The sequence below is a fragment of the Hypanus sabinus genome, chromosome 24, assembly GCF_030144855.1.
Source record: "Hypanus sabinus isolate sHypSab1 chromosome 24, sHypSab1.hap1, whole genome shotgun sequence".
NCBI lineage: Eukaryota > Metazoa > Chordata > Chondrichthyes > Myliobatiformes > Dasyatidae > Hypanus > Hypanus sabinus.
The window spans coordinates 6,933,872-6,955,481 of NC_082729.1; the positions used below are offsets into that span (position 1 = coordinate 6,933,872).

At 43.4% G+C, this 21,610-nt stretch overlaps 2 long non-coding RNA genes across 2 annotated transcripts; both read right to left on the reverse strand.

Moving 5' to 3' along the window:
- Nucleotides 1-1,487: 1,487 nt before the first annotated feature.
- LOC132380429 (uncharacterized) lies at nucleotides 1,488-11,433 on the reverse strand. The gene is made up of 3 exons (XR_009507764.1): nucleotides 9,601-11,433; nucleotides 5,732-5,811; nucleotides 1,488-3,635 (listed from the first exon to the last, which is right to left on the reverse strand). It is a non-coding gene; the product is annotated as an uncharacterized LOC132380429 (long non-coding RNA).
- A 4,089-nt stretch (nucleotides 11,434-15,522) lies between these two features.
- Nucleotides 15,523-18,580, reverse strand: LOC132380431 (uncharacterized). The gene is made up of 2 exons (XR_009507766.1): nucleotides 18,398-18,580; nucleotides 15,523-16,030 (listed from the first exon to the last, which is right to left on the reverse strand). It is a non-coding gene; the product is annotated as an uncharacterized LOC132380431 (long non-coding RNA).
- Between the last annotated feature and the right edge of the window lie 3,030 nt (nucleotides 18,581-21,610).

The window sequence follows — 21,610 nt, forward strand, 5'->3', positions numbered from 1 at the left end:
AGATTCTTCAGATGCTGGAAACCCAGAGCAATGACTTGTGACATTTTGTGAAATGTTTGGGCATATTCTTGTTTATGTCAAATATTAATTTTAACAGCAACCAGTCTTCAGATCTGAATATGGATTGTAGATTGAATTTAAAATGCAGCTCAGAACAATGGTCTTCAAAACAAGTCAATAACTGCTATGTACAGTACACAGTAAAAATGAGATTACGTTTCTTCAGGACCACGGTGTTACATGACACAGTACAAAAACTAGACAGAACTAAGTAAAAAACAACACAGAACCAAAACTACACTAGACTACAGACCTACCCAGGACTGCATAAAGTTCATAAAACAGTGCAGGCATTACAATAAATAATAAACAAGACAATAGGGCAGTAAGGTGTCAGTCCAGGCTCTGGGTATTGAGGAGTCTGATAGCTTGGGGGAAGAAACTGTTACATAGTCTGGTTGTGTGAGCCCGACTGTTTCAGAACTGCAGACAAGGGGTTGATGCAAACCAGGAAACACCCATTGTCCTGAGACATCTGCATACAGTATGTAAGATGCAGCTAAGAGACCGTTGTAATTAATACTCAACCGAGAGTGACGGAGAGTTGTTGTGAGGATTTAGGTGTTTGAAAATTATATGTAATTCAATTGAAGCTTTGTCAACTCAAAGTATTGAAGTAAACAATATCGTTGTAACTATCAAAATTGCATTGAGTTACCGTTGATCAGGGTGCAAACTGTGACACAACTTGAGTTATGGGGCCTCTTCTTCCAAGAGCGTCTCCGGTATGATTGTTTCGGTATGAATATATCACCAGTGTCTGTGTCTCTCTGGTGACCTCGTTCACAGTCACAGCAGAAGACCACAATACCACTGGTCCCACAATCTTTATCATCAAGAAGGAGGTGCAGAAACATCAGGACTAAGTCTAACAGACTGGGTAACACCTTCTTCCCTCAGGCTCAAAGTTCAAAGTAAATGTACAAATATGTTACCATATTGAACCCTGAGATTCATTTTCTTGTGGGCATACTCAATAAATCCATAATACAATAATGACCATAACAGAATCAATGAAAGACTGTACCAACTTGGTGGTACCATCAGTGTGCAAAAGACACCAAACTGTGCAAATATAAAATGAAAGAAATAATAACAATAAATAAATAGTCAGAAAATACCAAGAAATCTCTCTCTCTCTGTCTCTCATTGGTGGGGGAGAGTTTGCTACCGATCCTAAAGTTGGAGAACTCGAAAAAAGAAGCAATGCTGTAGACCTTATCATCGCATGTCAGTAAGTTGTTTTGTTATGTCTCCCCTCTCTCTGTGAAAGGGGGGCACCTCTCTGTCCCCTTATTGGGGAGAGAGAGAACCTGTGGGATACGTACACAATGCTGGAAGAACTCAGCAGGTCAGGCAGCATCCGTGAGAAAAGTGTAGCCAACGTTTCTGGCCGAGACCCTTCATCAGGTCTCACGGATGCTGCCTGACCTGCTGAGTTCTTCAGCATTGTGTACGTATTCTTTGATCCACAGCATCTGCAGTTGTATTTTTGTGAGAGAACCGATGGTATGTCGAATTGTTGGGTGAACGATTAGGTTGGACTGCAGATCATGGTCTATCTTCGGGGGGCTTTGCAATTGCTTGCTTGGTGGGTGGAGGGTGCTGATTATTTTATTTTTGCTGGGGGAGGGCTTTGCTGCTGTTTGTGTGTGGGGGGAGTATGGGGGGCTCTGGGGTTCTAACATTTTTACTATCAGGTTCTTTGGGGCACTCTTCTGCTTTTGTGGATTTCTGCAAAGAGCAAGAATTTCAGGTTGTATAATGCGCACATTCCCTGTTATTAAAGGGAACTATTGAACCTATTGAAGAGTCCTTGAAAGTGAGTCCATTGGTTGTGGGAACATTTCAATGATGGTTCAAGTGAAGTTATCCCCTTTGGTTCAAGAGGGCTTCTCGTGGCCCTGATCGAGAGCTAAGCAGGTGCTACACCTTGTCCAAGGATGACCTGCTGGCTAGCGGTGGGAAAGAGCGCCTTACACCTCCCTTGGTAGAAACGTCCATCTTATCATACAAGAGGTGCAATCAAGAGGATGACAACAGTGGGTAGAGGGCGCTTTGAGTTTGCTCTTGCATGTGTTCAGGCTTCTGTATATTTTTCCTGATCGAAGAAGAGAGAAGAGAGGATGTCCAGAATGCCCATGTCAACTATGCTGGCTGCTTTACTGAGGCAGTTGATAGTATGGACAAGGGCCATTGCTGGGAGGCTGGTTTCCACGATGCACTGAACTGTGCAGATTCTTGTGGTCATGTGCAGAATGGTTATCACACCAAGCCATCATGGATCCAGGTAGAATGCTTGCTGAGATGCATTGATAAAAATTGCTAAGCGTTGGCGGGGACATGTCAATTGTTTTTTAGCCCCCTAAGGAAGTAAAGGTGTTGGTGAGATTTCTTGGTCATGACATCAACTTGGTTGGACCAGGACAGGTTATTGGTGATGTTCACACCTAATAACTTTGACTTTGACCAGTTAGGATGTGGGTATTGCCGGCAAGGCCAGCATTTAGTAATCATCCAGAGCTTCCCTCAAGAAAGTGGTGAGCTATCTATTGGTGAAGATATACCCTAAAGTCCTGTTGATTCCAGAAGGAGACCGAAGGACAATGAAGGAAGAGATTCTGCAGATGCAGATGCAGGAAATTCAGCTTCTGCTGAGGCCTGGTATGGAAACATCAATGCCCAGGAAAGCAATGTCAACCATCAGGCTCCTGAACCAGAGTGGATAACTTCACTCACCTCAACACTAAACTGATTCTACAACTTACAGACTCACTTTCAAGGTCCCTACAACTCATGTTCGCAGTATTATATTTGTATTTGCTCAATTCATCTATTATTTATTTATTATCATTATTATTGTTTTTATTTTGCATTTTCACAGTTTGTCTTCCATTGCACATTGATTTTTTTTTGTCAATCTTGTCTGTGGTTTTTCATTGATTCTATTGTATGTCTTTGATCTGCTGTGAATTTCCCTCATGAAAATGAAATCTTGGAGTAGTATGTGGTGACATATACAGACTTTGAAAATAAATTTACTTTGAACTTTGGTTGTCAGTCTAGTTTTTCATAAATTCTGTTGTATTTCTTTACCTACCTGTGAATGCCTACGAGACAACGAATCTCAGGGTTGTATATGGTGACATATACATACTTTGATAATAAATTTACTTTGGCTTTGAAGAAATGAAGCTAAACACAGCAGCGGAAAGGTGCTTGAATTCATCAGTAAAACAGCAGCAGGATTCAGTTAGTCAGCGCGAGCAAACAGAAGCACAATCGATTGTGCTGGACCTCGTCTATTTATTTTCTAAGCCTCCCCGAGCAGCATGGAACAGATTACTTTGTGAACCAAAGACACAGGCCTTAAATAACAGGGTCTGTGTCTGAATCAACTGTCTCAACAACAGAAACACACGGCCGCTAGTGCAGCAGTCGTGTGGTTGGTTGCCTGGTTACCATTAACTCGGTCGCAGTGAGAGCAGGCTCAGACCATGGGGTGCGTTTTGTTTCACTCCAGGGGCTGGTTGTCATGTCGGCAGCGCAATTGAGCCAAGTAGGTTAGCAAGGAGCTGGGAAAATAAAGAACACAGCAATGACTTTTAAGAGGTCCAGCTCATTAAATTAGAAAGACTAACAATAAAAACGCTTATCATCAACCTCACCCAGTGAAGAAGTTACAATTACTCACTCTATCTTATCAACCTCCTCAGGGTAGCGTAAAATAATTTATAATTGGAAACGATACGCGTACAACTCAGAAAAAAACAACAAATCACAGGCTTCGGAATATATCTCAGAAACTGAATCAGAATCACATTTAATATCATCGGCGTATGTCGCGAAATTTGTTAACTTAGCAGCATGATATAGAGAGAGAAAAATAAGTATATCAATTACAGTAAGTATATGTGTGTATGTTGAATAGTTATATTAAAATTAGTGCAAAAACAGAAATAATATAAAAGCAGAAATAGTGAGGTAGTGTTCATGGGTTCGATGCCCATTCAGAAATCGGATGGCAGAGAGGAAGAAGCTGTTCCTGAATCGTTGAGTTTGTGCCTTCAGGCTCCTGTACCTCCCTCCTGGTGGTAGCAATGAGGTAACATCCTGGGTGGTGGGAGTCTTTAATGATGGATGCTGCCTTTCTGAGGCACTGCTCCTTGAAGGTGTCCTGGATACTACAAAGGCTAAGGCCCAAGTTGAAGCTGACTAATTTTGCAACTTTCGATCTTATGTAGCAGCCCCTCCCTCCATACCGGACTATGATGCAGCCTGTGTTTCATTGTGATTCAGATCATTTTGATAACTCTTTTAATATGAAACAGCAACTTACTCTGAACGGTACAACTCACTTTGACCGTTGATTAGCTACCCGTAACACATCATTTAGTTCCTCGTTTCTAAACAGTGATGCCAACTGCAAGGTAGTGCCCAGCAACAAGAAACAATTCTTCATGCACAGCACTGAAAAAGTGTCACAACTGCAACATTAATTTTCTGGCTCCCAACCATTACTAATTTCTGGGAAAGATCCAGTTAACCATTGCAGCGAAAACCAACAAAGGCAGCCAAGTAACAACCCAGGGGAATCTATACCACCAAGCTTATCTGTTAATATTTGAAAAACCTCGAAGTTTCACATATAAATGTGAAATAATATAGCAAGTTGTTACTTTCTCCTAAAGCATCTTCGAGAGCTGTACTCATAATTATCTCTGTCCCCTTGCACTGTAATCTCCTCCAGACCAGCAAACCTCAGAGATCTCCATTTTCCTCTAACGCTGTTTACCCTTGATTAGACCGTTCCACCTTCAGCAGCTGCATGTCCAGTCAACTCAGCCCTAAGTGCTAAAAAATTCCCCCTCCCTGCCGCGTCATTATGTGTGCATAGTAATGAACCTCAGTTCCCAGCGGGAATGCCAGGGGGTCACCCGGAACCAGAAGCTACAATGGTGACCAGGTCGCGCGCGCACATCGTCGAACAGCAGTTCAGTAATAATGCGTTCTTCCGCAAACCCACGCCAAGTTTGTCTTTATTAGAACAAATAAACACCTGTCTTTAAGACTCTCATTAAAACCTATCTATAAGAGGTGGCACAATGGTACAGTGGTTAATTCAGTGCTTTACAGCACCAGTGATTACCGAACAGACAATCGACGATAGACAATAGGTGCAGAAGTAGACCATTCGGCCCCTCGAGTCTGCACCGCCATTCTGAGATCATGGCTGATCATTCACTATCAATACCCAGTCCCTGCCTTGTCCCCATATCCCTTGATTCCCCTATCCATCAAATATCTATCTAGCTCCTTCTTGAAAGCAAGGGTTCAATTCCCGCCGCTGCCTGTGAAGAAGTTCGTACATTCTCCCCGTGAACGTGCAGGTTTACTCCCACTGCTCTGGTTTCCTCCCACGTAAGGGTTAGGGTCAGTAAGTTCGGAGCATGCAATGTTGGTGTCAGAAGCATGGCAACACTTGCGGGCTGCCCTCAGCACCGGAATTGACGCAAACAATGCATTTCAGTGCATGTTTTCATGAGCATGGCATATACGGGGTGGGGGGGGGGGGGTGATTGATAAGTTTGTGGCCTAAGGTAGAAGGAGTCAGTTTTAGAAAATCAAGCGCATTTATTTTTCAACGTAGTCCCCTCCTACATTTACACACTTAGTCCAGCAGTCGTGGAGCATACGGATCTTGGAACTCCAGAAAGTGTCCACAGCAGGGGTGATTGATAAGTTCATGGCCTATGGTAGAAGGAGATGAGTTATTAACTTCAAACTTTCTGCAAAGAGTTGACCTACATGTACATGTGACGAGAGCTGGATAACTCAATGCCAAATCTGTACAAACCCTCTCCACCTCGGATCCTCTCTGATCTACAGTACCATTACAACCAGGCCCAAAACAAGTCTGAGAAACAGCACCTCATCAGCTGGAGACACAACAGACTGCAGATGCAATATTCTGGAGCAACACACAAAATTTGTTTTTTTTTGCACGTGGGGTTGGGGAAGTTGACGTTCTTGTTGGCGTTTGCTCAATTGTTTTGTGCATGGTGGGGAGAGGGGGCTGATGCTTCCCTGTGAATGGTCTCCATGGTTCTCTTTAGAAAACATAGAAATAGGTGCAGGAGGTGGCCATTCAGCCCTTCGAGCCTGCACCACCATTCAGTATGATCATGGCTGATCATCCAACTCAGAACCCTGTACCTGCTTTCTCTCCATACCCCCGATCCCTTTAGCCACAAGGGCCATATCTAACTCCCTCTTAAATATAGCCAATGAACCTGCCTCAACTGTTTCCTGTGGCAGAGAATTCCACAGATTCAGCACTCTCTGTGTGAAGAAGTTTTTCCTCATCTCTGTCCTAAAAGGCTTCCCCTTTATCCTTAAACTGTGACCCCTCATTCTGGACTTCCCCAACATCAGAAACAATCTTCCTGCATCTAGCCTGTCCAATCCCTTTAGAATTTTATACGTTTCAATAAGATCCCCCCTCAGTCTTCTAAATTCCAGCGAGTATAAGCCCAGTCAATCCAATCTTTCTTCATATGAAAGTCCTTCCATCCCAGGAATCAAACTGGTGAATCTTCTTTGTACTCCCTCTATGGCAAGAATGTCTTTTCTCAGATTAGGGGACCAAAACTGCACACAATACTCCAGATGTGGTTTCACCAAGGCCTTGTACAACTGCAGTAGAACCTCCCTGCTCCTGTACTCAAATCCTCTTGCTATGAATGCCAACCTACCATTCGCCTTTTTCACCGCCTGCTGTACCTGCATGCCCACCTTCAATGACTGGTGTACAATGACACCCAGGTCTCGTTGCACCTCCCCTTTTCCTAATCGGCCACCATTCAGATTCTTTGTTTCGTGGCTGTTGGGGGAAGACGAATTTCAGAGTTGTATACCTCATTTGATAATAAATGTACCTTGAGCCTTGACACGCTGGTGGAATCCTACAGGACAGGCCGCACACAGAGAGAAAATAGAACAGTTGATGCGATGAGTTGAAACCCTTCATCTGGACTGAAGTGTCTCAAATTGAGAATGAAAGGTTAACATATGAATAGTGTTTAATGGCTCTAGGCCTGTAATTGCTGGAGTTTAGGAGAATGGAGGTGCAGGGAGGGTGGGTGGTTGAATCTCAATAAAACCTAGCAAATGTTGAAAGGCCTAAATTGAGTGGATGTGGAGAGGGTGCTTCCTAAAGTAGGGGAGTCCAGGACAAGAGGGCACAGACTCAGAACAGAAGGATGTCCCTTTAGAACAGGGATAGAACATAGAACACAGAACAGTACAGGAACAGGCCCTACGGCCCACAATGTTGTGCCAAACCAAATATATTAGTAATCAAATGTCCGACTAAACTAATCCCTTCTGCATACACCGTGTCCATATCCCTCCATTTCTCTTACATTCATGTGTTTATCTAAACAACTCTTTAATTTCCCTACCATCACCCAAGTAGCACCCTCCAGCCATCCACCACTCTCGGTAAAAAACATGCCCCTCTCATCTCCTTTGAAATTACCCCTTCCCACTTTAAATGATATTAGTGAAATTGAGTGAAGTTGTCCCCTTTGTTCAGGAGCCTGATGGCTGAGGGGTAGTAGCTGCTGTGGGTCCTGAGGCTCCTGTACCTTCTTCCTGGTGACAGTAGCGAGAAGGCAGCATGACCTGGGTTGAGAGGGAAAATCTGTCAGCCATGATCGAATGGCGGAGCAGACCCAATGGGCAGAATGACATAATTCTCCACCTGTGCCATATAGTCTTACATATTAACCCAAATTGTCGACAGTCCATTGTCCTCCATAGCATGTACACTAGCAGAAAATGGAGCTATATAGACACTGTGCAGGCAGGTGAGAATTGTTTACATTGCCATATTGTTTGGCCCAGAAATCACGGGCTAATGAAACTGTTCGTGCACTGTATTGATGGTTAATTGGGAATGCAGGACAAAAAAATATATTGGTTATGTAATATACATCCTCCTAATAAAGGATCTTTTTGCTTATAAAACATCTCAGGTTTAAATCACTTAAAGACAATATAGCCCTTCCCCAAAACAACAAAAAAGTAATATTTGCCTCTCTTGAGTGTCTTATGTGAACTCATAAACCTAAAGTGCTTTCCAACTGCTGAGGTACTTTGGAAGCTTAGTATCTCTTGGTGTTTCAGTCATTCGGTGGGACAAAGATACTGTCAGTCTACTCTATCTATACCTCTCATAATCTTATAAAAACCCCCGTCACATCTCCTCTCAGCGTCTGCCACTTCAGATTGTTGGCCAGAAAGAACAAGTCTGCAAGTCAGTAAATTCAAATCAATCAAGGACAGTGGAAGCAGACGGGACCAATTGCCTCTGATCTTGCCATGAGGGAGGAGATGGAGGCAGCCATTTTATCAAGTGACTCTCCATTTTGTGAATTAGTCGTTTAGCTTGATCGGTGTTTTAAAATCGACACATTGATGCCTCCGGTAATCTGCTGAACCGGGGATCATTTCCAAATAAGAGGTTATTTGTGAGGTGTTCTTTGGTTGGATATATCATGCAGGTTTTGACTGCTGGGGTCTGAACCTGTTCTGCGTGATTCAAGCTGGCTGACAACAAAGAGCCATAAATTAGTGATTGTCGCTTGCTGGGAAGAGGGCAATAAATGGATGCTGGCCTGGAGCAGAGCTAACAAGAATGTGTTAAAGGTCAGACACATGACCTACAGCCGATGGCACTGGAATGGAATTTTTGAATTGGTAAAGTAATGAATATAAAAGCAGATGCTTCAAGTGTGCTGGTGGGAGTAGCTCCGTAAGAGGACAAGTACCCCCACAGATACAGAGTTTTGAAACGGCTAGCAATAGAAAGTCATTTTTAACTGGTAATATCTTTTATGTTCTTTGACTGTTCATAGAAGGTCAGAAACACTTAGCTGGTGTGCACACAGATATTTGGCTGTGTTAGTTCACGTGTTTTTCTGTGGAGGCAATGAAGGTACTTGCCAGATTCTCTCTGTGCCTCCCTGATCATTATTCTTGTTGTTAAGTTTGTGGATGATATGAAGATTGGAAAAGTTGTGGATGGTGCAGATGACTGGCAAAGAGTACAGCAGGATACACGTATGTCTTGGCAATATGGGAGGAAACCAGAGCACCTGGAGGAAACCCACGTGGTCACGGGTACAAGCTCCTTACAGCTGGAATTGGAGCTGGAGCTGGAGCTGGAATACGGCTGTTGGTGCTGAAGTAGTGCAACTCTACCACGCCAATAAAAATTAATCTCTCCCCAATCGAAGAGTTTTAAAGTTTATTTTTCCTTGTTAGCGTTTAATCGGGGAGACTAATTGGACAAAGTTGTCACCTATTAAATGCAGCTTTTTCTCAGTATTGCCCAGAAATATTTTGTTTTATTTATTTAGAGCTACAGCACAGAACAGGCCCTTCCAGCCCAATAAGTTGCACTGCCCAGCAATCCCCTGATTTAACCCTAGCCTAATCACGGGACAGTTTACAATGACCAATTAACCTACTCACCTTACGTCTTTGAACTGTGGGAGGAAACGGTGACATCCAAAGGAAACACATGCATTCACGGGGAGGATCTACAGGCTCCTTGTAGGCGACGTCAGAATGGACCTCTGAACTCCGACACCCCGAGCTGCGATAGTGTGGCGTTAACCGCCACCCTGCCGTGACGCCCAATTTGAAGCCACAGTCTTCTGCCTCAGAGGGGCTTGTTTCTGAGTCAGGAACAGAGATGTTAAAAAATAAAACACACTGAAATCATTTCCAGGGTTGCGTCATCATCGGCGTGTTCAATAACAATGGAAAATATTCCTGTACTTTCTGTAAATAACGAAACGAGGAAATGGTGCTTTGGTTATTATTTATGTTAGAATCTGCCAACACAAGGTGTGTTTGGACTGAACACATGGGCAAAGTGAATTGAAGCGCATAGCCCCAAATAAAAAAGCGTCAAGTGAGCCAGCAGCGGGAGTTTCTCTGTTGCCTCTGAGATACAGAACGAGTATAGAACTACACTTCACGCATTCTCTATTATCACACAAAACGCTGGAGGAACTCAGCCAGTCAGGCAACGTCTACAGCGAGGAATCGCTCCCTGACAAGCGACTTGGATCCGTTCCAGCTTGACTACCAGCACAACAGGTCCACAGCAGCTGCCTTTTGTTCGGCTCTACGCTCAACCCTGGAACATCTAGACAGCAAGGATGCATACATCGGGATGCTCTTTATTGACTACAGCTTGGCATTCAGCACTACCATCCCCTTAAAACTGATCAATCAGCTTCAAGACCTGGGCCTCAATACTTCCTTGTGCAATTGGATCCTGGATCTCTTCAGCTGCAAACCCCAGTCAGTTCGGATTGGTGACGATATCGGATCCACCATCTCCCTTAGCGCAGTTACACCACAAGGCTGTGTGCTTAGCTCCCTGTTCAACTCACTTTACACTTATGACTGTGTGGCTAGACACAGCTCCAATGCCATATTTAAGTTTGCTGATGACACCACAGTCATTAGCTGAATCAGAGGTGGTGACGAATCAGCTTATAGGAAGGAGATTGAAAATCTCTCTGAGTGTTGACACAACGGTAACCTCTCAGTCAATGTCAGCAACACCAAAGAGCTAATTATTGACTTCAGGATGAGGAAACCAGAGGTCCATGATCCAGTCCTCACTGGGTCATCAGAGATGGAGGGGGTCGACAGCTTTAAATTCCTCAGTGTTATAATTTCAGAAGGTCTGTCTTGAGTCCAGCACTGAAGTGTATTTACAAAGGAAACATAGCAGTGCCTCTACTTCCTTAGAAGTTTGCAAAGATTGGGCATGGCATCTAAAACTTTGACAATCTGCAATAGATGTGTGGGGGAGAGTATACTGTATTGACTAGTTGCACCAAAGCCTGGTATGGAAACACCAACGCCCTCGAATGGAAAATCCTACAATAAGTAGTGGATATGGTGCAGTCCATCATGGGTAAAGCCCTCCCCACCTTTGAGCACATCTACATGGAGTGCTGTCATCGGACAGCAGCAGCCATCATCAGGGAACCCCACCATCCAGGTCATGGTCTCCTCTCGCTGCTGCCATTAGTAAGAGAGCACAGGAGCCTCAGGACTCACACCACGAGACTCAGGAACAGTTCTTACCCCTCAACCATCAGGTTCTTGAACCAAAGGGGATACCTTCACTCAATTTCACTTGCCCCGTCATTGAAATGTTCCCACAACCTATGGACTCATTTTCAAGGACCATTCCTCTCATGGTCTTGATATTTATTGTTTTTTAATTTACTATTATTATTTTGTAAATGCACATTTTGTTGTCATTTGCACTATGGTTGTCTGCCGTGTAGGGTGCGGTAGTCCATTCATTTTATTATGGTTATTGGACTTACTGTGAATGCCCACAAGAAAACAAATCTCAGGCTTGTAAAGAGTGACATATCTGTACTCTGATTATCAACTTACCTTGAAATTCGAACATGGAACTTCTTTATTTGGAGTCAGATCGAGACCCTTCATCAGGACTGGAAAGGAAAGGGGAAGGTGCCAGAATAAGAGGAGAGGGGAAGGGGGAAAACCTGGCAAGTGATAGGTGAGACCAGGAGAGGGGGAGAATGCTTACACTAACCAGTAAGTGTTTGGAATGTGGAATGAAACTGGAGCACCCGGAGAAAACCCGAGAATTCCATGGGAGAACATACAAGCTCCTGATAGATGACGTCAGGAATTGGACACTGATTGGTAATCGATGGTGCCGTAAAGCAGTGTGTCAGCTGCTACGCTAATGTTCTTCTCTCTATGGATTAAGATGCCGACTTTTGTGCAGCACAAGCTTCTGAGAATCACAACACGTGCGCAGGGACTATCCAATATGATCTCGTCAACTTTCCCTCTTGTACACCACCCACCATCCCCGAACCCTTCCCCCTCCCCACCCCCCTAACAGACAGAAGATGCCCTTGGGCTCAAGGACTGCAACTATCCCACCGTTATCAGACTCTGCAATGCACCTTTTCTACAATGAAGAGTTCCTGGTCTCTCCATTTACCTTGTCCCAGCCCTTGCAATTAATTTTTCTACCTGCTCTGCACTTTCACTGCAACACTTGAATTCTGCATTCTGTTATTGTTTTTCCATTTGTACGACCTTGACGTATCTATGCGCGGAAATATCTGTCTGAACGTTACACTATAGAGGCACCCTCACTACGATACTGTGTCCTGGTCAGTGGGATCAAGAACAAAATGCAAAAAGTTTAATGTACAAAGCAAACTTATTATCTCTTTCAATATTTTTATTAGTTTCTGCATAGAGGAATACAAAGTACAAGACATAAGTCAAAAGAAAAAAATAAAATAATACCAAATACATTGTATTAAAAATACAATTACAATCACAAAACCCTGTATTCATAAAAATTAAATTAAATTGTAATATTGAAATATAGTAATTTTGTTATACAGAAAAAAATCTAAACCTACTACCAAAGTCAGAGCTGTTAGGAAAAGCGAGAAAAAGGGGAAAAATCCTTATCATATAATAAAATATATTATTATCCATCATCTGCACTTTTACAACAAATCAAAGGTTTTGAAAATAACTCAAAAATGATCCCCAATAACTCAAAAACTTATTACCAAAGTATATATACTGTATACTCACATTAGAGCAAAGAGCTACAATAGAATCAATGAAAAACTACACACAAATGAAGACAGACAAGCACCCAATGTGCAAAAGAAGACAATCTGTGCAAATGCAGCACTGTGCAAAAGTCTTATGTACATATAGGTAGCTGGGTTGCCTAAGACTTTTGCACAGTACTGTACTTGACAACGTGTAGCAGAGAGCACGTTTGTAAATCTGATTGGAGCAAAGGATGTTGGGAAAAGCGAGGGTAGAGCGTCGCAGAAAAGGTGTGGGACAGGTGGCAGAGAAGGAGTGCCTGGGGTGGGGGTGGCGCAGGTGCAGACACACCTGGCCTTGAAACACCGGGTAAGGTCATTTGATTCCAAACAATCAGTTTCTCGATCTTTACAGACTTTCTCTCTGGTGCTTCCTACTCCCTCCCCTCTCCCTTCCCCTTTTCCCAATCATGATTCCTCTCTTCCTGCCCCCTTCCCACTCACAGTCCATAATTGAGACCTAAGCTAAGACTTTTGCACAGTACTATATAAAAATAAATACACAGATATATAGATAGATAGATAGATTAATAAATAGGTAGATTAATTGATTGATTGATTGGTAGATAGATAGATATGGGTAGATAGACTGAGAGAGAAATAGATATATCAAAGAGGGAGAGCTATAGATATAGATAGGTAGATAGATAGACCAATAGATAAATTGATAGATTAATAGATAGCTAGATAGATTGATTGATTGATTGATTGATTGATTGATTGATTGATTGGTAGATAGATAGATCAACAGATAGATAGGCAGAGAGATGGGCGGATAGATAGATATAGATAGGTAGATAAATAGATTGATTGGTTGATAAATAATGTAGAGAACATGAATTGTAGAGTTCATGAAATGGAGATCACAGGCTGTGGAATCATTTCAGTGTTTAGGTGAGTGACGTTATCCACACTGGTTCAGGAGCCTGAGAGCATCATGGGTTCCCAAACCTCTCCATCATACTATCTAAGTAACTGTACCCGTTTTGGATACTGACTATTGGGAAAAGGCAAAAGCAGGGAAATTTGAGGAAAGCTGTTTGTGACTTTGCTTGCACCATAAAGAAATGCTCAGCTTTTAATTGAAAGACAATTGTCTGTCCCATATGTACATTATCCAAAGACTACATAATTATAGGCTGATTATTGCATTAATCAATGGTGTGGCATTATTAGAATATAATATTTTGCTGCCATTGTTCATAATGTACTAGAAGAAAATAATTGATTGATGATATTGTAAGTATAGCCATAGAGAAGTTTTGTTTAATATTATATTAAAGCCACAAGATTGTTATCGAATGGCTGGAATAGTATTGTCTTGCAGTGAGATTGTTATTTATTTATAAGTACTTAATAGTACTTATAAATGGCACAAGATAAACTATGTCCTCTTTTAACAGTACTGCTTGGATTTTGTTTTCTCTGTGTTGAACTCCCAAAGGCTTACGTAGCAAATTCTGTAGCAACAGAACTAACGACATCTAGATTTCCCCGGTTCGATTCCCATTCTCCATTGCGCTAACACAAAATGCTGGAAATGGTATCAATTTTTTCAGAATTCTCTCTGATAACGCTCCTATGAAGTGCACACCGAAGTGTCTACTGTGCCAAATACTCTCGCTCTATGGAAATTGTTTGAAATGTCAACGGGTCAGGCAGCACTTGATGAGAGAGAAACTCCTTAATATTTCCAGTTAATGAACTTTCATCGGATCTGATCTGGCTGATATATTGTTGAGCTGTTCAATAAAATTGAAATAGTACTGAGAAATTGACAAGAATATTGCCCAGACTTGAGGTAAGATTATTTATTTACTTACTTATTGAGAGACAGTGTGGAATAGGTCATTCTGGCCCCCTGGTCAGCAATCCCCCAATTTAATCGTCATCTAATCACAGGACAATTTACAATTACCAATTAACCTACCAACCAGTACGTCTCTGGACTGTGGGAAGAAACCCATGCGGTCATGGGGAGAACGTACAAACTCCTTACAGACAATGGCGGGAATTGAACCCATGTCGCCTGTACAGAAAAGCTTTGCACTAACGGCTACATAATTATGAGGGGTATAGATAGGGCAAATGCAGGCAGGCTTTTTCCACAGAGGTTGGGTGAGTCGGGACCTAGAGTTCATATGTTAAGGAGAAAAGGTGAAATATTTAAGGGAAAAATCTTTAGTCAGAGGGTGGTGCAAGTGTGGAATGAACTGTCGGCAGAAGCAGTGGACGCTGGCTTGATTGCCATATTTAAGAGAAGCTTAGATAAGTACATGAATGCATGGGGTTTGGAGGGCTATGGTCTTGGTGCAGGTCGACAGGAGTAGGTAGAATTATAGTTTGTTACAAACCAGATGGGCCGAAGGGCCAGTTTCTGCTCTTTGGCTTTATCATAGAGATCAGCCAATGCCATACATCTTAAGTAACCAAGACAGAGAAAAGAAAGTCATCCATAAGAGAATAAGATATAAGAGCAGAATTAGGCCATTCAGCCCATCAAGTCTCTGCCATTCCACCATGGCTGATATATTATCCCTCACAACCCCATTCTCCTACCTTCTCCCCATAACCTTTTGCATCTTTACTACTCCCTCCTGATCACTATTAGTAACCCGATAAGAACTTTACAAGTACCAGACTCCTGGAATAATCACTCTTTTCCAAGCAACACACAATCTGCTGCAGGAACTCAGTGGGTCAAGTAGTTTCTGGGTGGGGGGGGGGGTAGGGGAGGTGGGGGTAAGGAAATTGCCAATGCTTTGGATCGAAACCAGGGATCAGGACTGAGAGTGGAGAAGGGAGATGGTATAAAGAGAGGGGGAATGGTGAAGAGGACACCTGAGGTGATTGCGAGCTCTGTCACAGTAAGTGATTTATCATTCTCATCATCATCCTCATCATCACTATGTGCCAGGTTATATGACATGGGATATCATGGTCTCCTGTCTATCTTTAATACCCCCTTCTTATTCTTTTTTCCATCCATGCCCATGATTGTTCTTGGCAAACTTCCCATGGAAATGGTTTACCATTGCCCTCTTCTGGGCAGTGTCTTTACAAGACGGGTGACCCCAGCCATTATCAATACTCTTCAGAGATTGTCTGCCTGGTGTCAGTGGTCGCGTAACCAGATCTTGTGATGTGCACCGGCTGCTCATACGACCATCCACCACCTGCTCCCATGGCTTCATGTGACCCTGATCAGGGGCTAAGCAGATGCTACACCTTGCCCAAGGGTGACCTGCAGGCTAGTGGAGGAACATAAGAACATAAGAGATAGGAGCAGGAGTAGGCCAATCGGCCCCTCAAGCCTGCTCTGCCATTCAACAAGATCATGGCTGATCCAATCTTAACTCTAGTTATCACCGAATCCCACAAGGCAACAGTGCCAACCAACAGGGCACCATGCCGCCCATTTTATTTTATTATTCATCCCGCCCAAACCCATGTGATCACCCGGGAAAAAAAAACGATTTGCCAATTGAGGAGAAAAAATCTGGAAAATTCCTTTCCGACCCATCCAGGCTATCGAAAACTGGCCCAGGAGATCACATGGCTGATCGAAACCTAGCCTCATGTCCACTTACCTGCTCGCTCACCGTATCCCCTAATGCCATTTTTTTCCAGGAAAATGTCTATCTCTGTTTTGAATTTATTGGGTGTAGTAGCTTCCACAGCTCTCTGGGGCAGTAAATTCCACAGCCCCACTACCCTCTGAGTGAAGGAATTTCTCCTCATCTCAGTCCTGGAACACATTCCCTTATTTTAAGATTATGCCCCCTAGTCCTAGTTTCACCCATCATTGGGAACATTCTCCCCGCATCCACCCGATCAAGCCCCTTCACAATCTTATATGTTTCAATAAGATCGCCTCTCATTCTTCGGAACTCCAATGAGTAGAGTCCCAATCTACTCAACCTCTCATCATACATCAACCCACCCATCCCCGGAATTAACCTAGTGAACCTTCTCTGCACTGCCTCGAGAGCCAATATCTCCTTTCTTAAATATGGACACCAGAACTGCACGCAGTACTCCAGGTGTGGTCTCACCAATACCTGGTACAACTGCAGTAAGACCTCCCTGTTCTTATACTCCATCCCCCTAGCAATAAAAGCCAACATTCCATTGGCCTTCTTGACCACCTGCTGCACTTGCATACTAACTTTTTGTGTTTCTTTACTGCCTCCTTATGCCTCCTTATGGAATGGAGCACCTTACGCCTCCTTTGGTAGAGATGTATCTCCACCCTGCCACCTCAAGGTCTCGTATAACACCCAGCAGAGATCTCTATTGTCCTTGATTCTGGAAACATATAAACTGGACCTTTTGGCTTTCCAGACAGACTCGAGGTCAGCTTCTATCCCATTCAGACTTCTGAACGGGACCCTCGTACACTTAAGATGAACTCGTGATCTCCCAGCCTACCTCACCGTGGTTTTTCACTATTCATTTCACTGTTCTGCACTTTTTCTTAGCTGACACACTCTATTCTCTTTTTCTCTTACCATCTCGAAGTACTTGATGACCTGCAGGCTAACGGAAGGAAGGAAAGCCATACCCCTCCTTTGGTAGAGACGTATCTCCACCCCACCATCCCACCTCATTATGATCTTGCACCTTATTGTCCACCTACACTGTAGCTGTGACTCTTTATTCTGTGTTGCTGCTGTCTTACCTTGTCCTACCTTGAAGCCCCATGTAATGAATTGATGAATGTGGAGAACGTGCAAAACAAGTGGTTCACTGTATCCCAGTACATGTGATGGTAATGAACCACTTTTTCAACACATCATCAACAAGTCACCTGCAGCACCAGGGGTCCCAAGAACTATTCCCCCACAATGAGGAATGCCCACCGTTTGACCCCCAGACTGTATTTCAGGAAATCTGATCATCTGGCTCTCCTCCTGCCTGCGTACTGGCAGAGGCTGAAGAGCAAGATTCTAGAGGTAAGGACACCAGAGAGGTGGCCCTGGGAGGCAAAGGAGATCCTGCGGGATTGATTCATCTTGGTGGACTGGGTCACGTTCAAGGGCTCATCAGAGGGTCTGACAGGATGCACCACACCCGTCATGGACTTTATAAAGACAGTCTTAGACATGTGTCCCCACAAAATCTTCTCCAAACAAAAGCCCTAGATGAACCACAAGAGCTGCCGCTTGCTGAGGAGCAGATTAGTGGTGTTCAGGTATGACAACCAAGTAAAACACACGAGGAATGACCATCTCATGTGTGAATGGCCATTCCATACCAAACTTAATGGGCATGACACTGTCACCTCCTACAAAGTGAAACCAAGCAACGTAGCTGACTACAAGGTTGCGCACAACGCCTTTAATGCTCATTTTGACCATCAAAGAATGGAGATGCCTTCATAAACTTCAAAGCCACCAATGGCCCTGTGATTTCAGTCTCTGAGGCTGATGTGACAGCATCTTTCAGGAGAGTGAACACATGTAAAGCTTTTGGCCTGGATAGGGCACCTGGCCAAGTACTAAAGGTCTGTCTCAACCATACCTGGCTGAAATGTTACCTGACATCTTTAACCTGGCCACTTCAGCAGTCTGAGGTATCACTTCAATTATACCGGTGCCTGTGAAGAATATGTTTACCTGCTTCAATGACTACCATCCAGTAGCCCTTACATCCACTGTGATGAAGTCTTTGAGAAGTTGGTGTTGCAACACATCAACTCCTGCCTAAGAAGCCACTTGGATCCATTCCAATTTACCAACCGGAGCAACAGGTCCACAGCAGACGCCATCTCATTGGCTCTTCACTCAACCCTGGAACATCTGAACAGCAAAGAAGCATACATCAGGACGCTCTTCATTGACTACAGCTCGGCATTCAATACTAACATCCCCTCCAACCCAATCAATGAGCTTCAGGACCAATGCCTTAATACCCTTTTGGGCAACTGGATCCTCGACTTCCTCAACTGCAGACTCCCATCAGTTCAGAATGGCAACAACATCTCCTCCACAATCTCCATCAGCCCAAGTGCACCACGAGGCTTTGTGCTTACCCCCTGCTCTACTCACTTAATATTTATGACTGTGAGGCGAAGCACTGCTCCAATGCTGGTGACACCACCGTCGTTGAAGGAATAGCATATAGAAACAAGATTGAAAACTGGCTGCGTGGTACCACAGCAAAAACCTCTCACTCAGCGTCAACAAGGCCAAGGAATCGATGCTGCAGGTGACTTGTTGAAGATATGTTGAAAAATTGGTTCATTCCTATCACATGTACTGGGATACAGTGAACAGCTTGTCTTTTCATGAGCCAGTCCGTATCGAGGGATTAGAGGTAGAGAGAATCTGAAACTTTAAATTCCTTGGTGTTATTATTTCAGAAGATCTGTCCTAGGCCTAGCACTTGAGTGCCATTACAAAGAAAGCCCAGCAGCACCTCTACTTTCTTAGATCTTTGTGAAGATTTAGCATGCCATCTATAACTTTGATAAACTTCTACAGATGTGCAGTGGGCAACATATTGACAGGTTGCATCACAGCCTGGTATGGAAACACCAATGCCCTTGAACGGAAAATCTTACAAAAAGTATTGGGTACAGCGCAGTCCATCATGGTAAAGCCCTTTCCACCAGTGAACACATCTACTTGGGACACTGTTGCAGGAAAGCATCATCCATCATCGAGGACCTGCCCCACTCAGGGGATGCTTTCTTCTCACTGCCACCATCAGGAAGAAGGCACAGGCGTCTCAAGACTCACATCACCAGGTTCAGGAACAGTTATTACCCCTCAACCATCAGACTTTTGAGCCAGAGGGGATAACCTCACTCAACTTCAGTCACCCCATCGCTGATATTTTCCCAAATGCTCTGGCATTCAATCATGGGCTGATCCAATTCTTCCAGTCATCCCCACTCCCCTGCCTTCTCCCCATACCTTTGATGCCCTGGCTAATCAAGAACCTATCTATCTCTGCTTTAAATGCACCCAATAGCTTGGCCTCCACAGCCACTCGTGGAAACAAATTCCACAGATTTACCACCCTCTGCATCTCTGTTCTAAATGGGTGCACTTCAATCCTGAAGTTGCACTCTCTTGTCCTAGACTTCCCTACCATGGGAAGTAATTTGCCATATCTAATCTGTTCAGGCCTTTTAACATTCAGAATGTTTCTATGAGATCCTCCCTCATTCTCCTGAACTCCAGGGAATACAGCCCAAGAGCTGCCAGATGTTCCTCGTATGATAACCCTTTCATTCCTGGAATCATTCTCATGAATTTTCTCTGAACCCTCTCCAATGTCAGTATATCCTTTCTAAAATAAGGAGCCCAAAATTGTACACAATACTCTGTTTGGTCTCATGAGTGCCTTATAGAGCCTCAACATCACATCCCTGCTCTTGTGTTCTATACCTCTAGAAATGAATGCCAACATTGCATTCGTCTTCTTCACCACTGACTCAACCTGGAGGTTAAAGTTGTTGTTTTCGTTGCATGTTGCATCCTGACCCACCACAGCAAATTCGTAATATATGTCAATGTATATGGCGATTAAAGTTGATCCTTGATCCTTGAACCTTAATCCTAGTGTTTTTTATGTCTTGCTCATAGCTGCTACCTCAAAACAATGTGAGAAAAGTGAAACTTCCCGGTGGCCAAACTTTTTAATTTTGATTAAGAGGAGACCATGGATCAATGCATTGGAAAGGGAATGGGAATGGGGTTAAAATGTTTGGCGAATGGGAAGTCCACTTGTGGGTTTCGCCACATTCCCTTCACCTTCCAATCCCCCACTCCCCTACGTATCAGAGATGGTTTACAGTGACCAACTATCCTACCAATCAATGTGTCTTTGGACTATGGGACTCCACAACTCAAGTTCACAGAATTATTTCTTTACTTAGAATATAGCACATAGGATAATAAAGCACAGGAAGGGGAATTTCAGCCCACAGTGTTGTGCCCAATCAACTAAAAGTAAATCAAAAACTCCTAAAAAATAAATCTCACCTACCTACACCATGTCCATATCCTTCCATCTTCCTTACATCCATTTGCCTATCTAAATGGTTCTTAAAAGCCTCTAATGTATTTGTCCCTACCACCATACCAGGTAGCGTATTCCAGGCATCCACCACTCTGAGTAAAACACTTACCCCTCACGTCCCACTTGAACCTACCCCCTCTCACCTTCAATGCATGCCTTCTGGTATTATCCACTTCAACCCTGGGAAACAGATACTCTCTGTCCACTCTATCTAGGCCTCTCATAATCTTGTAAACCTCTGTCAGATCTCCCCGCAGGCTCCGACACTCCGACACTCAAGAGAAAACAACCCAAGTTTGTCCAGCCTATCATGATAGCACACGCCCAGGTAGCATCCTGGTAAACCTCTTCTGCACCCTCTCCAAAACCTCAACATCCTTCCTATAGAGGCACCCAGAAGGGAATGCAATACTCCCAATGTGGCCATACCAGACTTTCATAATTTTGAAACATAACCTCTTTACTTATTTATTATTATTAGATGCTTTTGTATTTGCACAATGATTGTTTTTGTTTGTATAGTGTCTTTCATTGATTCTATCGTATTTCTTTATCCGACTGTGAATTCCTGCAAGAAAATGAATCTTAAGGTATTGTGGGTTCAGGAACAGTTAAGAACCCCTCAGCCACCAGGCTTTTGAACCAAAGGGGTTATCTTCACTTAACTTCGCTTGCCCCATCATTGAAATGTTCACACAACCTACGGACTCACTTTCAAGGACTCTTCATCTCATATTCTCAATATTTATTGTTTATTTAATTATTATTATTATTATTTCTTAATTTTTGCATTTGCAGAA